Source organism: Hyperoodon ampullatus (assembly GCF_949752795.1).
Source record: "Hyperoodon ampullatus genome assembly, chromosome: 16".
In the NCBI taxonomy this organism is placed as follows: Eukaryota; Metazoa; Chordata; class Mammalia; order Artiodactyla; family Ziphiidae; genus Hyperoodon; species Hyperoodon ampullatus.
This window is the reverse complement of record NC_136929.1, coordinates 59,978,318-60,001,372: the sequence shown is the minus strand read 5'-3', so window position 1 is coordinate 60,001,372 and position 23,055 is coordinate 59,978,318. Positions and strand designations below refer to the sequence as shown.

The 23,055-nt window shown below is 41.1% G+C and overlaps 1 long non-coding RNA gene across 1 annotated transcript; it reads right to left on the bottom strand.

The window, feature by feature from the left end:
• Positions 1–757: 757 nt before the first annotated feature.
• On the bottom strand, positions 758–22,007 carry LOC307065241. Its single transcript, XR_013811328.1, has 3 exons — positions 21,984–22,007; positions 5,430–5,537; positions 758–776 (listed from the first exon to the last, which is right to left on the bottom strand). It is a non-coding gene; the product is annotated as an uncharacterized lncRNA (long non-coding RNA).
• Positions 22,008–23,055: the final 1,048 nt, after the last annotated feature.

Genomic DNA, 23,055 nt, shown 5'->3' with positions numbered 1-23,055 from the left:
TTCATCAGAAGGAAGATCAAGTTTCTTCCTGGATAAAACAAATATACTTGTTCTGGACTTGAAATATGCCTTACTGGATCAAAGTTAACATTAAAGAATTATTGAAAAACAAGGAGCAAGATTTCAAAGCCAAAGGCAACACAAACAAGGTCTAAGTTTCTTCAAGGACTTAATGACTGATAACTGTATTTGCTGCATAGTTTCTTTATCATTTTTAGAGGCTATTTATAGTTAAGAGGGTGGTGACAGTGATGGGAAAATACATTCATTTGGAGACAAGATGGGTAAAGCATGGACCTAGAACTAACAAGTCAGGCTCCTTTCCTGTTTACAGAAAAGAGTGAGTGTGAACTGGTTCCCAGCCTCGTGGCCACCTGTTAGGTTACTTGTGCTACCATGCCAACCAGTGCTTTCTATGAGGAAAGAAAGGATGCAGGGAGAGTAAAACCCCAAACAAAACCAACCCTGCTTCTTTTCCTCCTATGGCACTTAGGGAAGGTGCTTTGAAGTTAGGTTCCCAGGTGGGCATCTCCCAAACCACATTCTTACTTGGAAATCATTTGCATAAAATTAGCTTTAAAATATCTCCTTGTCCTTATTCCAATCCCCCAAACGTGGCTTTAAAGCTGTTTTATTAAATACCTGTAAGTTCCTTTAGGTACACCAGCTTGTAGAACTGCGTGGTCACTCTTGGCACAGAAAAAGTGGTAATTCTTGAGACAGGATTTTAAATCACATCCCACGGTGGCTCCTGTTTTCCCACAATATGTGCATTTCTACAGAAGAACAGATTTTACTGAGTAAGCACCTGATTTTTCAGAATCTTTGTTAAAATTTAACATTTCTAAATTTCTAAAAAGCAGCGTTGCCAACACTGTCCAGCTCTAGGCAAGAGGTTCTGTTGGGGACACTGAGCCTGTGGCCAAGGTCAGCTCCTGGCAGTGCCACCAACAGCTGTGTGATCTAGAGCCAGTCCCTTCCCCTCTCTTAGACCCGAATTCCTCCCTGGGGATCACAGTGCCTGTCTTACAGAGGCACTACTGAGGAGACGTGAGAGAAAGGAAGTGAAATCTCTTTGGCATCTATGTAGAAAGGCCAAAAATGTAAAAAAAACAAAAACAAAAAAGCCCCTGAGGAATAAGTTTTTTTCTTAGCTCAATTCATTTGATCTCTTTCTTTTATATATCAGTCTATTGGTCTGATAGGAAGGTGACGTAGAGATGGCTAGGAGGAGAGTACGTGGCCACAGAAACCTGTTTGGGGGAATCTGAGCCATGACCACAGCTGGTTTATATTATGCTCTGGCTGAATGACGTGGGCGCACAATGAAACCACCTAGCAAAACAGGAGGTGACAGCTCACACAGTATCCCAAGGTCAGCACAAGCAACTATATAAATAAAGGAAATTTAATTGCGGGTGAGAAATTATATTGTGCAAAAGGCAGAATTTGAAGTCAGAGCACAAAGAATGATCATTTAATGTTGGGGGGGCCATCTGACTATATGTATAGGAAAGAAAGAAAGTTAGATCCCTACCTCACAATATATTCCCAAATAAACTCCACGTGGATAAAAGCTTTAACTATATAAAAAAAAAGTATTTTTAAAAAGCTGCAAAAAATTAGAAAATATAAGAGAAAGAAAAAAAGGACAGTATTGAGGCTTTCTAAGCAAGGCAGGAGACACAGAAGCCACAAAGAAAAAGCCTGACAGATCTGACTATATAAAAAATTTAAGCTCCACTTTTAAGGTGATAGATACCATTTAAAAAAAAGGAAAAGACTGTTTGCTGCATAGTAGATAAAGGGTAAGACTCTGATAGCCCATAGAAAAATGGGAAGAGAAGAAATACAAACAGCAAATAAAGGGTGACTCATTGAAAGACTACAGAGTAGCTGTGACGCGGCAGGCCCTCTTCCAGGACGGGGAAAACAGTGGTGGATAAGGTACCTGCCTGCATGAAGTTAACTTTCTTTCTAGTGGAGACAATGATCAAATAAAGCAAACTTTAAAACATAGCGATACACGCTTTGTAGAGAATTAAGGCCAAGTGACAGCGTGTCTCTGGGTCCCTACTTCAGATTGGGTGGTCAGTGATATAGAAGGCCTCTCTGAGGAGGTGATATAGAAGCTTAGATTTTAATAATAATAAGAGCTGCTAGTCTGCACCAAAGCAGGGGAAAGGACATCGTAAGCAGAAGGCCTTATGTGCTCATGGCAAGAATGAGCTTCCCCACTGGCAAACTCACAGGAAGGGTGAGAGGGATGGGTAGTGTTGTTGGAGCAGAGAAGATCCAAGGGGTAAGTGAGGACTGGGTCATGGAGGGCTTACGAGCCACAGTGATGAGGTCGGGTTTTACCTTTGTGCAAGAGGAGCATAAACCAATTCATAGTTTAAAGATACTGTTCTGGCGGCCGTGTGGAGAATGGGCTGGGGAGGGATAGGCCAGAGAGAAAGAAGGACAAGTATCTGTAGTGTTCAACAACAGTCTGAGAGAGTGAGGTCACACTTCACCACAGTGGATGAGTGGCAGTGAGGGAGAAGAGGATGCAAGGTCCGTAGGGTGATGCTGACGGACCCGATGCTGGGCTGGGGTTGAGGAGGGGATGATGGCGGACAAATGGTGTGCCGTTTACTGAGGAGTGAGCAGGTTTGGATGGATCGTGTGTGTATGAGTGTGTAGGGGATGGAACTATTCTTTTCCGGCCAGTTTAACATGAGAGGCTATTACCTATCCAGGTAGGTATGTCAGGTTGGTCATCAGGGCTGGAGATAGAGAGTCCTGGCATAAGAATGGTATTGAAGCCATGGGAACTGGATGAGGTCATGTAGGAAGGATGTTCAGATTGAGGAAGGAGCCCAGGAAAGAGCCTTGGGCACTCCAAACTGTAGAGGTTGAGCAGAGGAGGAAAAGCAGCCAAGGCACCTGAGAAGCAGCAGCCAGAAAGGTAAAAGACATCCTAGCAGTGTATGTCCAGGAAGTCAAAAGAAGGAACTGCTTGAAGATGCAGGGCAGGGACCACTGTGTGATGATACTGCTGACAGGTCCACTAAGGTCAGACAAGTGACACTGTAAGTGACCAGCTCTTTGTGTATAAGGGAGAGTTTTTTTTTTTTTTTAAAGATGACATGAACAGTTGATCATGTTTATATGCTGACAAGAGTAATCAATTAGAAAGAAGGGATACTGATGTGAGGGGTAGAGGAAAATGCAAGAACCTAGTCCTTAAGGAGGGAAGGAGGACGGCTCCAAAGCCCATGTGCAGGGTTGGCTTTGACAGGACGGAGCTCTGAGAGTCTGGGGACAGGCTGGTGGGCAGTGGTTTGGACAGTAGGGGTTCCTGTCTAGTCGCTTCCATTTTCTCGGTAAGAATCTGGCAAAGAAATATACAACACCAGGAGTGAACCCTAATGTAAACTATGGCCTTTGGGTGTTTCTGATGTGTCAATGTGGTTCATCAGTTGTAACAAATGTCCCCTCTAGTGGAGGGTATTGATAAAGGGGAGACTGTGAACGTGTAGGGGCAAGGGAAATACAGGAACTCTCTGTACCATCCCCTCAGTTTTCCTGTGAACCTAAAACTGCTCTAAAAAAGTTTATCCAAAAAAAAAAAAAAAATCAGGGATAGTCATCAACTTGGCAAGGAGAAGTTGGGGTGGAGCAAGGTTTTAAAGAGAGATGATAGGATATGAAAGAGTAAATGTGGAAGGTGGAGGATGAAGTGCTGATTGTCTGTTTGAGGTTTATGGCCATGAATCTAAGATCAGTCAAAACATCTGTGGGTTTTTCTCCGGTTAACTGCTCAACTGCCAGCGCTACTCAGCTCCTGCAGACATCAGACAGACACACTTCCCCAGGCTGGGGCTTTGCTCAGTGAGTAAGGAGGGTGTCCAGGGGGTTTGCAAGGGAGTGACTGCTGTGCTGGACCATGGCCAGGGATCACTGAAGAACTGCTGGAGCTGGGTGAGCCAGGAGGATTGGGATGATGACTAAAGAGGGGTAATGTTCAACCTCTCCAGTGATCAGGGAAATGCAAGGTAAAACTTTTTGAGACTGGCAAAAATTAACGAGGTTTGAGATGTTCATTTTCGTTAAGGGCTGGGAGAAGTGCTCTTTCATCCACTACGTACAGAAGCATAAACTATCCCCCCAACTATCTGGGGGATAGTTTGTCAGCATGTTTCAAAGATGTTAAAGGGAATTCTCTTTCACTCAGCTGTTCCACTTCTAGGAATGTGCTGTAGAGCACCAATCAAACCAGCACACGAGGATAATGCACAAAGGTGTTTTCTGCAGCATTCGCTATTACAGTGAAAAACAGTGTCAACTCATTATCTAAGGGCAGGGAATGGCTTCATGCCTTCCAGTACATCCTATGGAATTCCATGAGGTCAGTGAAGAGAATGCCAGGGACAGTCCTATGCTTATGGTTTCATGAATGTGCCACATCTTCTTTCTTGCCTTCCACACTTTTGCACACCCTGTTCCCTCTCTCTGAATTTCCCCCTTCCCCATCCTCATTCCCCCCGACATTCCCAACTAGGAAGGCTTCCTGAGCCCCAACTGTGCTGATCTGCCTGCTCACTGAGCGGCCCGTGCTGACGTTTCTCAAAGCACATCAGGCGATGTGGAAATTGCCCATGTATATGCTGACATCTTGCAAGGACTAAAAAAACGTTTGTTCCAGGTCACTAACCTGACTGTGGATTGTGGTGGTGGTTAGGGTGTTAGTGCTCACGCTTGCTGTACCGCTGATTAAGCTGCGAAGGGCCTGTCACGGAGGGAGTCTACTACAGCAGATCCAGTAGAGCAACTACTCAACATTCTTCCTTCCCAGGGGGAGCTGACCCCAGCTCTGAGGGTAGATCCTCATTAGTTATGGTTGCCTCTAGCAATTGGTGCAGAAAGAGGGGTGTGGCCTAATTAAACTTTCAGAAGGGCTCTTAATCCATGCTTGGGGATGAACTCTCTTGTGATAGGAGCAAGAAAGCCTGATGCTTCAGCTGCTGCCTGTGGCCACCCTATGATCACAAAGGGACCAGCTGATGTTGTGGACAGGAGAGCGGAAAGGATGATGAACCCTTGATGACATCATTGAGCCACTGAATCAACCAACCCTGAAGCCAGTTTTTCCTCTGGCTAAGTTAAGAAAATAAGCATCCTTTTTTTTTTTTTTTTAAGCCAGTTTGTTCCTTCTACTTATAGCCAAAGCATTCTAACTCATATCTACTTTGCCGATGAAGCATATTGTGGTTTATTTTAAAATATTAAAATATTCAATTGAATCTAAGTTTCCAATATAGGTCCTACTTCTTTCAGCTCTCCACGTTGCATCTCTGTCCCCTGGTTTATCAATCAAATAGACTTTCTTTTGAAAGCATCACCAAGGGTCTGTTCATCTGAGTAATAAAATCATTTATACTTACCAACTTCCTTCCTCTCTTGATTTCTTTCTTTACTGATTCCACATCAAAATTTCTATCATTATTAGACGAATCATGATCCTCACATTCCACAAGTGCTGAGGAATACAGCTGCAGATTGGGAAAAGAAAAAACCCAGAGTATGCACAAAGTAATGTTGAAAGCTGCAAGTCAGAAAATGGTACCAAAAAGTACTCACCAGGAGTGGAAGATGGGTTGGGTGTAGAACAGTGACCACCTTTTGGCATGTGTAAGCAGATCCCAAGTCACCCTGCTTTTCTTTGGGAGTTGTCCTGATCCCCAGACATGTTTTATACTGCATAGCCCTGACCCCCAGCGGCTAACTGGACCTGGTCGGGGCCCTGACCCCAAGCTGGGCCAGTCAAAGTCCCTATCCTAGGGGACTAAAACAGGCTCTGAGCCACATGGTCAGAGCAAGTCAGTCAACAAAGAGAGGAAAACAAAAACGAGGGCTAGAGAGGACATCCTGGGTTCCTGATGGCTTCCCAGCTCCTGTTTCTTGTACCCACCTGTGTGCCTGCCTTCAGGAGCCAAAAAATGCCCCTGCAACTTATTGCAAAGCCCCTTTTATATTTAGGTTGGCTCGAGCTTTAAAGTTTCTTGAAACCAAAAGAATCCAAACTACCTCTGAATGAAAGATCAACATTACACATACACTTAAATAATAAAGGGCATGAAAAACATAAGATAAAAAATTTTTGACACTGGCACAGGCAAAGATTTCTTATAAAAAGCAGAAACTATAAAGAAAAAGTTATTAAGTTGGAATTCACCAAAATTAAAACTTTTTGCTCTTTGAAAGACATTGCTAAGAAAACAAAAAGGCAAGCCAGAAATTGGGAGAAAATATTCACAATTCATATATCTGACAAAAAAATTATATTGAGAATACAGGAAAAACTCTTGCCACTCAGTAAGACAAATAATTCAGTTAAAAATGGGCAAAAAACCTGGACAGACTCTTCAGAGAAGGAGAGTTACAAATGGTGAATAAGCACGTCAAAAGATGCTCAAAATCATTAACCCTCAGACAAAACCACAATGAGATACCAATACACACTCACTAGACTGGTTAGAATTTAAAAGACTGAAAATACCAAGTGTCAATGAGGGTGTGGAGCAAATGGAACTCTTACACATTGTTGTAGAAGTGTAAAATGATGCAATTACCTTTAAAGTTAAACATACACTTACTTTATGACCCAGCATTCCTCTTGTAGGTATTCACTCAAGAAATAAAAGCATTATTGTCCACATTTAAAGAAGGCAACAGTATACAATGGAGAAAAGACAGTCTCTTCAATAAGTAGTGCTGGGAAAACTGGAGAGCTACATGTTAAAAAAATGAAATTAGAACATCTTCTCACATCATATACAAAAATAAACTCAAAATGGATTGAAGACCTAAGTGTAAGACAGGACACCATAAAACTCCTAGAAGAAAACACAGGCAGAACACTGACATAAATTGTAGCAATTTTTTTTTTGGATTTATCTCCAAAGGCAAGGAAAACATAAGCAAAAATAAACAACTGGGACCTAATTAAACCTAAAAGCTTCTGCATCAACAAACCACTGACAAAACAAAAAGACAACCTACTGAATGGGAGAAAATATTTGCAAAGGATATGACCGGTAAGGGGTTAATATCCAAAATATACAAACAGCTCATAAAACTCAACATCAACCTGATTAAAAAATGGGCAGAAGACCTGAATGGACATTTTTCCAAAGAAGACATAAGATGGCCAACAGGCACATGAAAAGATGCCCAACATCACTAATCATCAGAGAAATGCAAATGAAAACCATAAAGAGATATCACCTCACACCTGTCAGAATGGCCATCATCAAAAAGACCACAAACAAATGTTGTTGAGTGTGTGGAGAGAAGGGAACCCTCCTGCACTGATGCTGGGAACGTAAACTGGTGCAGCCACTGTGGAGAACAGTATGGAGGTTCCTCAAAAAAATAAAAATAGAGCTACCATGTGATCCAGTGATTCCACTGCTGGGTATATATCCAAAGAAAATGAAAACACGAATTCGAAAAGACATATGCACCTCAGTGTTCATAGCAGCATTATTTACAATAGCCAAGGTATGGAAGCAACCTAAGTGTTCATCAACAGATGAATGGATAAAGAAAATGTAGTGTGTATATATGTATGTATATATACACACACATACACATACATACAAGGGAATACTATTCAGCCATAAAAAAGAATGAAAGTTTGCAATTTGCAACATGGATGGATGTGGAGGGGATTATGCTTGGTGAAATAAGTCAGACAGAGAAAGACAGATACTGCATGTTATCCCTTATATGTGGAATCTAAAAAAATTAACTAGTGACTATAATACAAAAAAAGTGTATGTCTACATGAAGACACATATTCAGATCTTCACAGATTTATCCTAGTATCTTCAAACTGGAATTAATAATATGTCTATCAACAGGCAAGTGGATAAACAAATTGTGATAGAGCCATACAAGGAAATACTGTGCAGAAACAAAAAGGAACAAAATACACATACAAGAAACAACATGGATGAATCTCCAAATACTGTAATGAGCAAAAGAAGCCAGACACACAGAATACATACTGTAGGATTCCTTTCATGTGAGAAGAGAAAGACAGGCTCAAGCTATAGAAGCTGGGGTGGGGAGGAAGTGGCTGCAAGGAGGCATGAGGGAACCTTCTGGGGCAATGGAAATGTTCTACATCTTGATGGTGGTGGTGGTTACGTTGGTAGATACATGTCTTAATACTCTCTGAACTGTACACTTAAAATGGGTGCTTTTTTTTTTTTTTTTTTTGCGGTACGCGGGCCTCTCACTGTCGTGGCCTCTTCCGTTGCAGAGCACAGGCTCCAGATGCGCAGGCTCCGCGGCCATGGCTCACGGGGCCAGCCGCTCCGCAGCATGTGGGATCTTCCTGGACCGGGGCACGAACCCGTGTCCCCTGCATGGGCAGGCGGACTCTCAACCACTGCGCCACCAGCGAAGCCCAAAATGGGTGCTTTTTAAATGTAAATTATACTGACAAGGTTAACTAAAAATAGCAAATTAACATTAACAGTATATTAGAATAAAACATCACAATCAAATAGTGTTAATCTCCGAATGGTTTAACAGCAAAAAATAAACAAGCACATAATTTATTACTAACAGATTAAAAGGAGAAAATTTGAGACATGAAAACCAAATGTAACCTGTGAATCGGAATCTTTTGTTATAAAGTTATTAGGACACTTGAACCTGAAACCTGGGTGGTTTGAGGATTAGATCGTAGTAATATATTAATGTTAAATTCCTGATTTTGATGGTTACAGTGTGATTATGTGAATGTCCTTTGTATAAAATACATAATGGATTATTCAGGAAAGATAATGCATCATGTCTCAAATTAATTTCAAATGGTTCTGTAAATGAAAATAATCAATAAACAGTCTATAAAAAGAATAGAAAAGAGTTTTATTTGAGCCAAACTGAGCACCCTGGAAGCCCACTCTGAGAAACTGCTCTGGAGAAGCACTGTTTCCAGCACAGTTTTATATCTTGTCAGAACAAAGAGCATTAAATGAGTCAGGGTTACATTTCTTCAAGGTTAAAAAAAAAAAAAAAAGAACAGACTAGTATGTACACAGGGAGTCAGTATGGCCTTGGAACCTGGGAAGGGAGTCTTATCATCAAAGGAGTACCAGCATTGGCATCCCAGGAGGAGGGGCATGTAATCTTTATTTTTAACATGGACATTCTTTACTTCTGGTCAGTGTGTCCTTTTCTCTAATAATTAAAGCAGATGTACAGTGTTTACTTGATAGGCCACAAACAGGCTATTTTAGTTAGCATAAAATTCAAGTTAACTCATGTATAAGCCAGAATGACTTCCCTCTATCTCAATATGTGAATATTTCTTTCATCAGTTCCAACAAAAAAGGTACTTTGTACTGTATGTGCAACTTTTCTGTAAGTTTGAGATTTTAAAAAATTGTGTATATAAAAAATAAAGCATCGGACTTCCCTGGTGGAGCAGTGGTTAAGAATCCGCCTGCCAACGCAGGGGACACATGTTCAAGCCCTGGTCCGGGAAGATCCCACATGCCGCAGAGCAACTAAGCCCGAGAGCCACAACTACTGAAGCCCATGTGCCTAGAGCCCGTGCTCTGCAACAAGAGAAGCCACCGCAATGAGAAGCCTGCGCACCGCAACGAAGAGTAGCCCCTGCTCACCGCAACTACAGAAAGCCCAAACGCAGCAACGAAGACCCACCACAGCCAAAAATAAATAAATTAATAAATTAAAAAAATAATAATAAAGCATCTAGCATTGTGCATGGCCAGAGAAAGAGAGGGAAAGAAGCCAGAAGATCATTACAACAGATGCAGAAAAAAGCATTTCATAATATTCAATACTTTAACTTGTAGCAAGCTAGAAATAAAAGGAAACTTCCTAATTTTAATAAAGTATTAAAAAGCTAAAGTATGCACAAATTTAATGATAAAACCTAGAAGCATCCCAGTAATATAAGAAAAAAGACAATGCTCACTAAAATGCTTTTAATCACCACTATAACACAATGTTCTAGAAAAATGCAGTAAAATAAGAAAAAGAAATTAAGAGGCCCAAAAATTTAAAGGAAAAAAAGTCATCTTTATTTAAAGATGAGGATCGTCCAAATAAAATATCCAGGTGAATCTGACTTTTAGATTTGAGAGTTTGGCAAGATTGTTGGATGAGATAAAAAATAAATAAAAATTGACAGTGTTTGTGTATACCAATAATAGCTCACTTTAAAAATGTATTAACAAAACAAAAAACAAACCCATGAATAGGCCTAACCCAAAGTTCTAGACCTCTATAGAAAAAAAACTGTTGGACATTTTTGAAATTCATAAAAGACCTGGATAGTTGAAGAGACATACCCTGTTAATGGATAGAAAGACTAATATATTATGAGGGTGTCTATTTTATCCCAAATTCATCTATAAATTCAGTGAAATTCCAGTTAAAATTCCAATAGAAATTTCTGTGAAACCTGACAAGCTGATCCCAAAATTCAAAGTGCAAAAAAATAGCCAGGGTTTAACATAAAATCATAGTAATTAAGAGTGTTGTACCAGCTCATTAGTCACTGATAATCTGCTTGTTTAAATGGCCTGTTTGAACTCCCATGCTTTGGAGACCTAACTGTTCTTCCAGAAGATAGCATTGAAAGTACCATGTTACACTCTGTGTGATCTCTGCTAATGGCACTTTGGAATTGTATTAAGTCATTTTAGACATAACATCACTGTGGATCCAACTGTCAGGTACTGAGTTATCAGCTCTTTGAAGAAATAAATTTTGAGGAGGTATGGGAGGAAGGAATACATTTCATAAAACATTACAGTGAAGCTCATGACTGACTTTTGAATAGTAGGAGTTTTAAGTATGCTGTTAAAAATCTGTAAGGGACAGTTAAGAAAATTATCAGACTGTAAGGGAAACATGTGAGCTCGCCAAACAAGGATTTCAGTGTAGATTTTGTCTTTATCAAATGAAGTTAAAGGAACAAGTTATAGTTAAAGTTTGAATGGAAGAGCCTGCCATTGTTGTTCCATATCTGGTTGTTGCTGTTTACATTCCTTTACTGAGCCTACATCTTCATAAGCTTTTTGGCAGGTATATGTTGAACACTTCTGTTTCATGGTCAAGACAGGATCAGAGGCCATGGATACTGACAACTGATTTGTCTGTTTTCTTCTTTTTCCATGACTCTATCTACTGCCTCATCTTGATTTACAAGCAAAACCTAGAAAACCTACAAAAATAAGTGTTTTGTGGTTTATCTAGGAATAATACAGAAAATATTGCTTGTTATTTTTGGTGAAGAAAATCAATTTCGTATCGTTTATTTCAACCTAAATAAAATGCAAGTTTTGTTTAAAAGAAAAAAAAAAGAGTGTTGTAGCAGCTCAGGAATACACAAGTGACCAATAGAAGAGAATGGAGAGCCAGAAAGAGATCTGTGCACATATGACAATACTGTTAGAGCAACGGATTAGCATGAGGGTTTGAAACTAGATAGCTGGGTGAGAGTCCCGGCTCAGTCACTTACAGCCCTGTGACCTTGAGCAAGTCATTTAATTTCTCTGTGCCTCAGTTGTTCCACCTTTAGTTTGGGCGTAATTATAATACCTACCTCTTAGGGTAGTTGTGAGGATTAACAGTTAATCCTGTTAATCTCCCAGAGCTCCTAGGTTAAGCTTCCAGAACATTACCTTACATAGTGAACACCAAATAATAACAACAGTTATTATTATCACTATAAATCAGTGAGGAAAGGATAGATTTTTCAATAATAGTGCTGGGGAAGGTGCTTAATCTCATAAAAAAAAAAAACTAAAAGTAGGTCCCTACTTTACACTATAATCCAAATAAATTCCAGTTGGATCAAGAAGCTAAATGAGAAAAGCAAAATTTTTAAACTTTTTGGAAAAAAGATAGAACCTTAGTTCGGAAAAGAATTTCTTAGGGGAAAAATCCTACAAATTATAAAGGAAAATAATGATGAATGTTAATTACATTACAAGCTTCTGTATGACAGAAAGCACCATAAATAAAATTAAAAGCAAAAATATATAATAAAGCATTAGAATTTATTTACATGTGAATAAATACATATAAGCAAAACTAAGATCTCAAAGATAAAGTGTAGTCTATGAACACAAGTCACAGAATCGAAAAAAAGAACTGCACAGGAGCACAGCAAACGAGGTGCAAGCTCACTAAGTAATCTAGTAACTGCAAATGCAAATAACAACGAGAGACCATCTCACACCCATCAGAGAGGAAAACATTAAAATCTCATAGTATCATGACAGACACCAAACCATAGATCCAGGGAGGCACTGTAAAGAGAATGAAAAGAAAAGCCACAGATTAGGAGAAAATATTGGTAAAATATATCTGATAAAGGACTTGTATCCAAGGTATAGAGAGCTCCTAAAAGTTAATTATAAGACAACCCAATAAACCCAATTAAACAATAACAACCCAATTAAAAATTGGACAAAAGATCTGGACAGGCAACACCAAAGAAGATATACAAATGGCAAATAAGTATATGAAAAGATGCTCAACACCACATGTCATCATATGTCATCAGGGAATTACAAATTAAAATATGAACAACATCATATATACACTAACATGTATAAAATAGATAACCAGTAAGAACCTGCTGTATAAAAATAAATAAATAAAATAAAATTAAAAAAAATACGAACAACATGAACTCTCATTCATTGCAGGTGGGATGTAAAATGGTACAGCCACAGTGGAGGACAGTTCAGCAATTTCTTTCAAAATTAAACATACTTTTACCATACCAAGAAATAAATAAATCTCATAGAATCAAGTGTTGACAAGGAAGAAGAGAAACAAACTCCGAAATAGTGGAAGTCAAACTTGGTACGATCCCTTTGGAGAGCAATCTGGCACATTTAGTGAGGTGCAAAATGTTCCCTTCCTGTGTCCAGCAGTTCTAAGTGCCCTAAACCAGAGAAATTCTCCCGTGAATTAGGAGACCTATACAAGGATATTTATGATAGCTGGTCAGTCACATAAAAAACTGGAAAACCATAAATGCTCACAGAATACTTTAATGGTGATTATAGTCATAAAATAGAATACTATAACATTTAGAATAAAAGATTAGAACTACATTTATCAACATGGATATATCTCAATAATCCACAGAATCTGATAGAAATTCTATAAAGTCCAAGAACATGTAAAACAATATATTTGTTTATAAATACTTAAACGTGGTGGGAGCATAAAATTAAAAACACAAGATAATAAGAAACACTGAATTTATGATGGCAATTACCTCTGGGGAGGGGTGGAGAGAAGGGAACAGAGAGAAGAGAGAGTCCTTAACTATCTATGTTTTTTTTTCTTTAAAAAAAAAATCAAGCTGAGGCAAATATCATATACTATCATGACTTTATAAATCTGGGTGAAGTGTCTATGGGTATGTTATATTTGGAATAATTAAAATATCTTTTAAAGGAACTTCATCACCATAATTCTTTGTGTGTTTGATCAGTTATAAATAAAACTAAAAGTAATCATAAGGTGTTAAGATCTGAAACTTTAAAAAGGGAAAAATATGCTCCCCAAATCCCCACTTAAAAGCCCTGGTGGCACAGTGGTTGAGAGTCTGCCTGCCGATGCAGGGGACACGGGTTCGAGCCCTGGTCTGGGAGGATCCCACATGCCGCGGGGCAACTGGGCCCCTGAGCCACAACTACTGAGCCTGCGCGTCTGGAGCCTGTGCTCCGCAACAAGAGAGGCCGCGATAGTGAGGGGCCCGTGCACCACGATGAAGAGTGGCCCCCGCTTGCCGCAACTAGAGAAAGCCCTCGCACAGAAACGAAGACCCAACACAGCCAAAAAATAAATAAAGAAATAAAGAAGCTTTCATTAAAAAAAAAAAAAAAAAAAAGCCCAAACCATGGGCAGCCAACGTGTTATTCTTTGTTGTATCCAGAGTACATTTATCTATTTGGGTATGTCCTTCCCTAAAAGGACTCATGTGTTTTCAAGTAACTTACCAAACAGTTTTCATGAGCAGCTATATTCTCTGACTGTGCAAAGTACAGGACACTACACTCGAGGTCTTTGGGGCAAAGCGCGCATATCCTTTTTTGCAACCTTTCTGCAACCTGAAAGACACCTATAAAGTAACATCCCTGATGAGAAATGGAAAAGTGGAATTTCTTGGTGTCTGCGACTCCTCCACCCATCTTAAAGTAGAGGGCAGGGAACTTGTTTTATGAGAGTCTCAACTCCCAGGGAGAAAAAAAATTGGGACCCAAGTAGAAAAGCAACTTTGTATTTTTTTAATGGCTTAATGAAAGAAAAGAAAAAAATGTTTCATTTAAAATGTCTAAACGTGAGGAAAACCTTTACTTAAGAAACATAAGCAGGAATTTAAATACAAAGCTCTCAAAGCATTGCCTTGCCCATAGTAAGCTCTCAATAATAATTACTGACATTATAAATCAACAAGAAAACAATGGTGTATTCAAGAAATAATGCTCTGATTAACTACCTGTAAAAAATAATCTAGATCCCTATATCATACTATATTCAAAAATAAATTTGGGATAAATAAATAAATAAATAAATTTGGGGTGAATTAAAGAAGTAAATGAGCAATATACTTTAAATGTGCTGTAATCTAGCATTATAATAAATTAGGAGAGAAAGATACATGAAGGCAGGAGCAGTTTTTTTTTTTTTTAAGAGAGGAATAAAGAAAGGAAAGAAGCTTAAGAGAAGGAGAGTTAGGAAGAACAGGGAAGAGACAAGAGGGGAAAAAGCCAGCTGTTCCCAATATCCACTGGATGCATTGGTGACAGGCAATCTTCTCTAACCTATTAGTTTGCTATTAATTGGCCACAAGCATCCATTTAACATTTCTTTGACTTTTCCAATGCTCATCCTGTTATTCATTTAGTTTTCTGTAGCAGAAAGCACTTTCAATTTTATCTTCAAATTTTAGTTTTGAAACAAAAATTCATTTAACCATTTAATGGCGAAAGGTTTTAATTTAAATGAGGTTAACCGCTTAAGCGCTTCCTAAAAGTCCTTTTTGTTACTTAAAAGTGTAAGGTCTCTTGGTGTCTCTCTAAAATTACATCTTGCATCTCACAATGTCAGAAGACCTCACTTTGGAGCTAGCATTTCTTTCACATTCAGATGAGTTTCTTCCTTAATTAACGTCTGTTTCCTGGATTTGGGTCGTGCTTAGTAGGGCTACAAATTAGTAGTCCTCCTGCTCCACATCAACCAAGAAAAAGGGGGGAGACTGAGACAAAACTCCTCAGATGAAATGAAATGGGAGAACTACTGCTTTTCATTCATCTCAAACCACCACCGAGTTGGGAGCACCTCTTGTATGAGAGTCACCGCGGTAAGAGCTCTAGACCAGCGCGGTCCGCAGAAACATAATGTGAGCCACAGGTGCAGATGAAGAATTTCTAGGAGCCTCATTTAAAACAGTCAAAGGAAATGGGTGAAGTTAATTTTAATAAGCTTTATTCAACTAAACATATCCAAAATACTACCCTCTCAACGTTTAATTAAGGAAACAATTAATTCATTCTTCTGTACTGAGTCTTTGAAGCCCAGTGTATTTTGTGCTTACAGTACCTCTCAACCGGACGAGCCACATTTTCAATGCTCAAGAACCATATGTGGAGAGTGGCTACTGTACGGAAGGGCACAGCAGAGGATATAAAAAAACATGAGACAGAACTGTTGCCTGCAAGAAGCTTACAAAATAAACAAGGAGACCAAATAGTATTCTGGAAAATAAGATAACAGAATACGTGGCACAAGTAACTGCTGAGTAGGAAATACAATATACGCTATGGACAGAGGAGGAAGTGCTCCTTGTGGGATGGAGTGCTGTCAAGGACACTTCCTTGAGCTGGTACAAGGAAGCTTGAGATGGAGAGGAAGGGGGGTCAGGGTGGGAGGGACGTTGCAGACAGAAGCAGAGATATGTAAGAGACCAAGAGGTCTGACTGGGAGACAGAAAACCAGCCAGGCTGAAGAGGAGAGTTCATGCAAAGGAAGCTGGAAAAGAATTTGAGAAACAGATGGTGAAAGGCTGCCAGGAAGGATTTTTTGAGCCCCAGGCTGGACATTATAATGCTGTCAGCTCTATCTCAGATAAGTGCGGACAAAAAAATGTTGCCGACATCAAGCCATCAGCCACTGCAGCAAACCCCGCCCCCCCCAACAATGGTGTGTCCTGAGGGGAATTCAGGGTGGAGAAAAACAGGATGCTGGCCCTAGACAGTTACGATGCATTTCTAAGGAATAATTTCAATAAGCCCAGACTCTTGCATCTTCCCATACTTAGAAAAGCACTAAAATCATTAACTTAAGACGTCTGTTTTTTGTTATTAGCCGTAATTGTTTGATGTTTGACTACATGTTTGTTTTCAGCAAAAACTCCTATATATCCTGGCTCATCCCTTACCTCTTCCGATCAGTTCCTCAGAGCTGAGAGGCTGTCTCCCAGGCCATAGTCTTCAGTAAGCTCCCCAAAGAAAACATAACTCGCAATTTTTAGGTTGTGTGTTTTTCTTCAGTCAACATAAGTTTTAGATTTAATGCCATTTCAACTTAAATCCCAAGAAGGTTATTTTAAAGAACTTGAAAAAAATATTATTTGGAAGAACAAATGGGTAAGGGCAGTAAAGAACACTTTCAAAAAACAATGGGAGGGTGTCTACCTATCTGACTTAAAAACATACTAGAAAGGTACAGCTGGAACAGAAGGTTAGATGACCATGTCAAAAGAAAGAACACAAAGTGCAGAGAGAAGTGGATCATAATCTCTAATTATGAATTTAAGGTGGCATTTGCATTTCTTCTCTGGCACTGATGTCCTTAGCCCATTTTTCTATTGGCTTATTCACTACTTCCTTACTGATTTATAAGAGCTTGTGGTGTATCCAAGATACTAACTCTTTGTTAGTCAAACATGTGGCCTTTTAACTTTGTTTATAATGTTCTCTGATATACAGAATGTTTTAAGGTTTTGTTTGATGAAATTATATCAATCCTTTATCATTTCTCACTCTGGGGTAGGGGGAACATAACTTAGAAGACACCTCTTCTTTTCCTCTAGAATTTTATTTCTTACATTAGAATATTAACGTGGAATTTATTTTATTGTAAAGTATGAGATGGAGATCTAACTTATTTTCATAATGGCTAGCCACTGATTTAAAATCTTTTTTCATATATTTAATTATTACATATATTTAGATTTGTTCTACATACTTCTATTTGTTCCACTGATCTGTCACTTCCCCCACCAATACAACACTTTACAATTTTCAATGTTTTAGAATATATTTTAATATCTGACCACACAAAGCCTCCATCCTAGCATGAAAATGGGAAAAAAAAATCCCCAAATCTTATTCACCTTGGACCCAAAATCTACTTCGATTAAATACTGTGTTCTTATTTAAAAGAACACTCAAACTGGACATTAAAATTTGTAAAGCACAGGCTAAAAAAAAAGATTCAGGCAGTTAAATTACTAGTGCTAAAATTCCCTAATAAAAAAATATGATAATGGGGCTTCCCTGGTGGCACAGTGGTTGAGAGTCTGCCTGCCGATGCAGGGGACACGGGTTCGTGCCCCGGTCCGGGAAGATCCCACATGCCGCAGAGTGGCTGGGCCCGTGAGCCATGGCTACTGAGCCTGCGCGTCTGGAGCCTGTGCTCCGCAACGGCAGAGGCCACAACAGTGAGAGGCCCGCATACTGCAAAAAAAATAAAAAATTAATAAAAAATTAAAAAAATATGACAATGTTTGATAGGCTATGCAGCACCCCTTGTGTAAGAGCTAGGTATCTTTGCCGTGTCACCCCTTCCTGTTCAGAGCTGCACCTGCAGACAGGTGAACTGCAGCGGGCTGAGCTATCAGGCCGCTGATACCTGAGTGTGGTCCCCTGTGCTTGCTGTGGGGACTCTGCCTGTCTGAGCTACACTCCCAAGTCTGCAGCGTCTTAGCACTCGGGAACACAGAGGTGGTGGCAACATTGCTGTCCTCTGATCTGGAGTTTCCAGTGTTGATGGACAGAAATCCAAGGTGGAAACACAGGCTCCACCTAAGAGTTTCTTCCTGCTAAAACACCCCCTCATCACAATTTCCTAAAACAGCTTGGCTATTTATTCTTCTAGACTGGGGGATCACAGAACTCTCTGTAGTTGGGAGAGTAACATTTTAGGCTTTTACACAGGCAGGCATCCCTCATATCTGAACATTTGCTATACATTATCTGAAACTCATGGACCAAATACATTTGGATAACTTGATATTCCTCACTATCTGAACTCAGGAACTGTATAGATTCAGACAGTGAGGGACAGGTGTATCATGGGGGCTGGGACATTCCATATTATGGAAGAGTCCATTGGTCTCCATCAGTAGTTGAGACCAAGAACAACGAAGATATGTAGGTCTCCCCAAGGTCTTTCTACTGGGTCTAGCAGGCCTAAGGACTCACAGAGACTGACTCAACAAGAATTCTCAAAAATGAAACTGGTAAGCAGGAAACGTTCTATAGAATGAAGCCGAAGAAAAATTATAAGCCAAGAATACATGAACTATGACTAACTCAAACTAACAGCAGCAGGCTCGCCAGCAATCTCCAGGCTCAGCTCCACCTGGGAAGGGAGTGTTAAGGCCACAGCCTCTGCAGGGGTGTCTTCCCAATGCTTCTCTTCCAAGAGATGGTTAAAGCTCACCAGACAAGGGCAATCCACCCAGAGGATAGAATCTGGGGTAGTCAGATAGGATGGCCAAGGAACATGTTCCACCACTAAAGAAATGAGTGAAATGGATAGAATGAGATTCACTAACCCTATACTTCCATTTGCAATCCCCTTCCAATAGGGTATGGTCTATGTTCTGGACTGGCAACCAATTTATGGTGCTGGCTTGGAAATTCCTTCCTCTTTTCTCCTTTGATCAATAGTTTTCATTGCAGTTTACTATTTTAGTTCTGCCACTGTATATCAGATGTGTAGACGTTATTACTGAGTCCAGTGACTGCATACCTGAACTGACCAAAACAGAAGGGGAGTAGATATTACCTAGAGGCTTGGTAATGGACTTGGAAAATGAATGGCTTCATCACATTGTCTCTGGATGGTGTGACTGGATATAACTTTTGGAGAAGTTTGGCAGGATGTATATTTGGGATAGCCAGAATGCATTACTGGGGACAGCTTCAGAATGTGAAAAGAGGAATAAGGATGTCTGTGTTGTAAGGGAGGGGTGGCAGGCAGCCAGGGAATAGGATGTTCAGTGGACTTCCTTAGGGTATCCATCTGACTCACAATCATACACAGGGATAATCCCCAGCAGGCATGTTTACACTATGTGACTCTCTTTCCCTAGGCACAGCTGACAGTCCCACACGATCTACCTGCCCATCTCCCAGATATACAGAATTCAGAAGATTTTAGTTCAGATTGGGCTGGTTTCTTGAAGGAGATGTAAAAACTGAGAAGCTGTGAGGGTAGCCATCTTCTATCCCATTATCAGGAAAACTGGACCAAAGAAAGAGAGCAAAGCAGATATTCTGAGTGCTGTCAAAGTTTATGATGGCTTCTCAGGCCCTATTTCCTGGCTCTTTCTGATAAATGCTATAGCATCCATGTTCCTGGGGTCTGTGAGTGTGGTCTCCCTGCTTTCCAGTAACAAACATCCCTTTTGCTTAAATGACATCAAGTTGATTTTGTACTATTTGTAGCCAACAAGTCCTAATTAACACTGTAAGTACCATGACCTGATCTCTCTGGGTGTAGGCACGTGTGTACGTATGTGCGTGCGCACATGTGCACTTGAAAGTGAGTTCCGGCAACAGCGTGTAAAGTGGACTGCCCTGCCTTCACTGTCTTCTACCTGGTTCATTCTGATAATCTCATTTCCCTCCTTCTGCTTTCCCTGTCATAACTCCACTTCATTCTTCACGTTGCTGCCAGAGTGATCTATCTAAAATGTACATTTGCCCATGTTTCTCTCCTGCTAAAAACCCTTCTCTATCACCTAAAGATCAGAAGCCAAGCTCTTTAGTGCTACATACAACTCCATTCATTCCTTCAACATATACTTAATGAGATCCTACTATGTATAGTTTTAGGCACTAGAAATAAAGCAGGGAATAAGATGTGAATTTCAAGTCTCATGGAACTTACATTTTAGTAGTACAGAGACATCAAACAAGTATTATTTCAGGATGTTAAGTGCTATGAAGAAAAACAGTGCAGGGGAAGGAAGTAGAGATTAATGAGGGTGGGGGAGGGCTCTTCTAAACAGGATGAGCAGGCAAGGCTGTGGAGGGTACATTTGAGCAGATATGTGAATATGGTGGGGGCTTAGAGGACTCACAGTGCAGTGAGGGGTAGCAGAGTCATCAAGATGGGTAGGGGCTGGATCAGATCAGGACATGGGGTACACTGTAGCCACAGTAAGATTATTCTGAAAGTAATGAGAGACTATTGGAGGGCTTTGAGTAGGAGAATCACACTTACTTTTTGTTTTTTAAAGATCATTTTAGCTACTGTGCAGGCTTGTCTGTATGAGAGGCTAGAGTGGAAGCCAGGGGACCAAAAGTCCAAGCCTGAGATGATGGTGGCTTGGATGGCAGTGATGGAAGCGGTGAGAAGAGGCCAGGCTTGAGATATATTCTGAAGAGAGAACTGACTGGTCTGACTAATGCATTAGTTGGGAGGTAAGGAGGAAAGAGAGGCATGAAGAGTGGCACTGGGGTTTTGGTCTGAGCAACCAGGTGAATGGAATGGGGAAGGCTGGTAGTGGCTGAGCTGGTTTGGAGTGTGTGGGTGTGTGCAGGCAAACAGGAGTCTTCTTTGGGACATATGCAGTTTGAGATCGTTCCTGGCATTAATGAAGTTGGTTATACAAGTCTGGAGTTTGAGGAAAAGGTCAGGATGGAACCTCATCTCCAGTAACTCCTCGTCTTGCATTCTGTATACACACTAGCTAAATGAAATAGTCAACTGCTTGGCTTGTGGTTGCCACATCTGATGTTTTGTGGCTGGTGCCTTTTGTCGAGTCTTCACCTCTTTCTGGACCACCTTTTCTACGTTTGTATCTCTGGGTGACTCTTTCTCTTTAAAACTAAGACAGGATGTTCCTTGAACACCAGGCTGAGTTGGAGGAGCCCCTCATTTGTGACTCTGTGGTTCTTAGCAGGTCACACACGAGTTGCCTATTAGACTCTCTAGGGCAGGGTCTGCCTAACTCGTCTCTGCATCCCCGGCACCTGGCGCTGAGCCTGCACAGGGTAAGCGCCCTACACCTGTTGAAATGCAGGGAAGGAGCCCAGCCAGAAGGCTGTTGCCTCGCTTAAGGGGAGGGCCACAGACTTGAACTACTACATGGAAAGGAGGGGATGGTTCCAAAACGTTACATTCTCTGTGGAAACTTCTCAAACTGCTTCCTGAAACCTAGCTGACCTCTCTTCAAGAGGGGTCCCACTCCAGCCTTCCTCCCCAGAGCACTTCTCCGACTGCATTGTTTTAGGGGCAGGTGGAACCGCGCTGGGAGAGTAAACCCCCAGGCATTTCCTTCGGTTTTCCTTGCTGGCTGTATTCCTAGCGTTGTAGGACTGTAGCAATGGGCTGTCCCATTAGCAGTGGGTGAGGTAAATGGTAAACGGTAAACCGTAAACGGTAAACGGAAGGCAAACCCGCCCCTTACGAGAGGCCCTAGTCAGCGGTCTGGGCGCAAGGCCGCCGGCGGTGGACGCCCAGGGGCCGAGGGGCTGCTGAGCCAAGACCTCAGCGCGGTCTCAGGAGGCGTGCTCGCGGGCCCCCAAGCGGCGGCGACCAGGGAGCTGCCCTGGGCCCCGACTGCCCCTGCCGGACCCCGCCCTCCCCGCCTGACCGCCCCCCCGCCCCCCACGAGCAGTACTCACCGGTTGGGAGGGGGACCAAGTCCTGCGCCGCCCGGGCCTCGGACCAGCTGGCGCCGCAGCTCGACTTGGGCTCCGAAGGTCCCGCCGGCTCCATGGCTGCGCGCTGCGCACTGCGCCCGCGCGGCCGGAAGTCCGTTATGGCGAAATCATGATGATTGATTTCCCCTACCCGGGGAAAAGTCCCGAGCAGGAAGAGACACCTCGGCTTTGCAGATGCAGTTCTCAAACAGAAACTCGCAACTTCTCCAGATCTGAGTCTGAATATGAATTGCTTTAAAAAAAAAAAAATCATGCCAGGAGCTCCCCACCCTGCGCCCACTTAACTGATAGTCGGAGTAAAGGTGGCCGAAGCTCCTGGACTCAGCTGGAGAAATGATTGTTCTTCTGAGGGTTTATCCATTATTTTCTAAAAACTGTATCACACCAAGTCTGACCTAAACAGGTCTATCATAAACGGACGCAGAATTAACTGAGATTAATTCCAGTTGCCAGTAGCGAGCCTTTATTTAGCACCCATTGGGTACACAGCACCATACAAGACAAGGTTTTTGGTGCATGGAACAAATACACATGTAGAGAACACAAACGCATATAATTAAATTACAGTTAAAAAATAAGTTGCTCTGTAAAAGAAGCATGTAATAGCTGGTGGTTTGCTGAGGAACTAATCAAAGGAAAACTCCTGGAGGTCTTGCTTTTTGAGCAGATTTTAAAGAGAGGAAAGGAGGCAAACTGGGGACAGAAAAGAGAACAATATTAAAAAGGATAACTTGGAGAGTCTTGACAAACACAAATGGATTACAGAAGCAAGAGTGTGGAGCTGCAAAACGGGAGAAAAGAGCACGCTCTAGCAGCAAAGTTTTTTTGCTTTCAAGCAGTAAGATAGAAGAGTACTCCTTGCCAGGCCAGAAAGAAAGTCCTAAAGAGACTGGATAAGAAACTGAATAAATAGCTCAGCTAGGTCAGGTGAAGCAGTTGAAGAGCCCCTTACCCTGCTCTCAGTTTATAATCTCAGCTTTTCAGTGTTCCACTCTTAAGAATGAGCAGACTTAACACATATATATGGGATCTT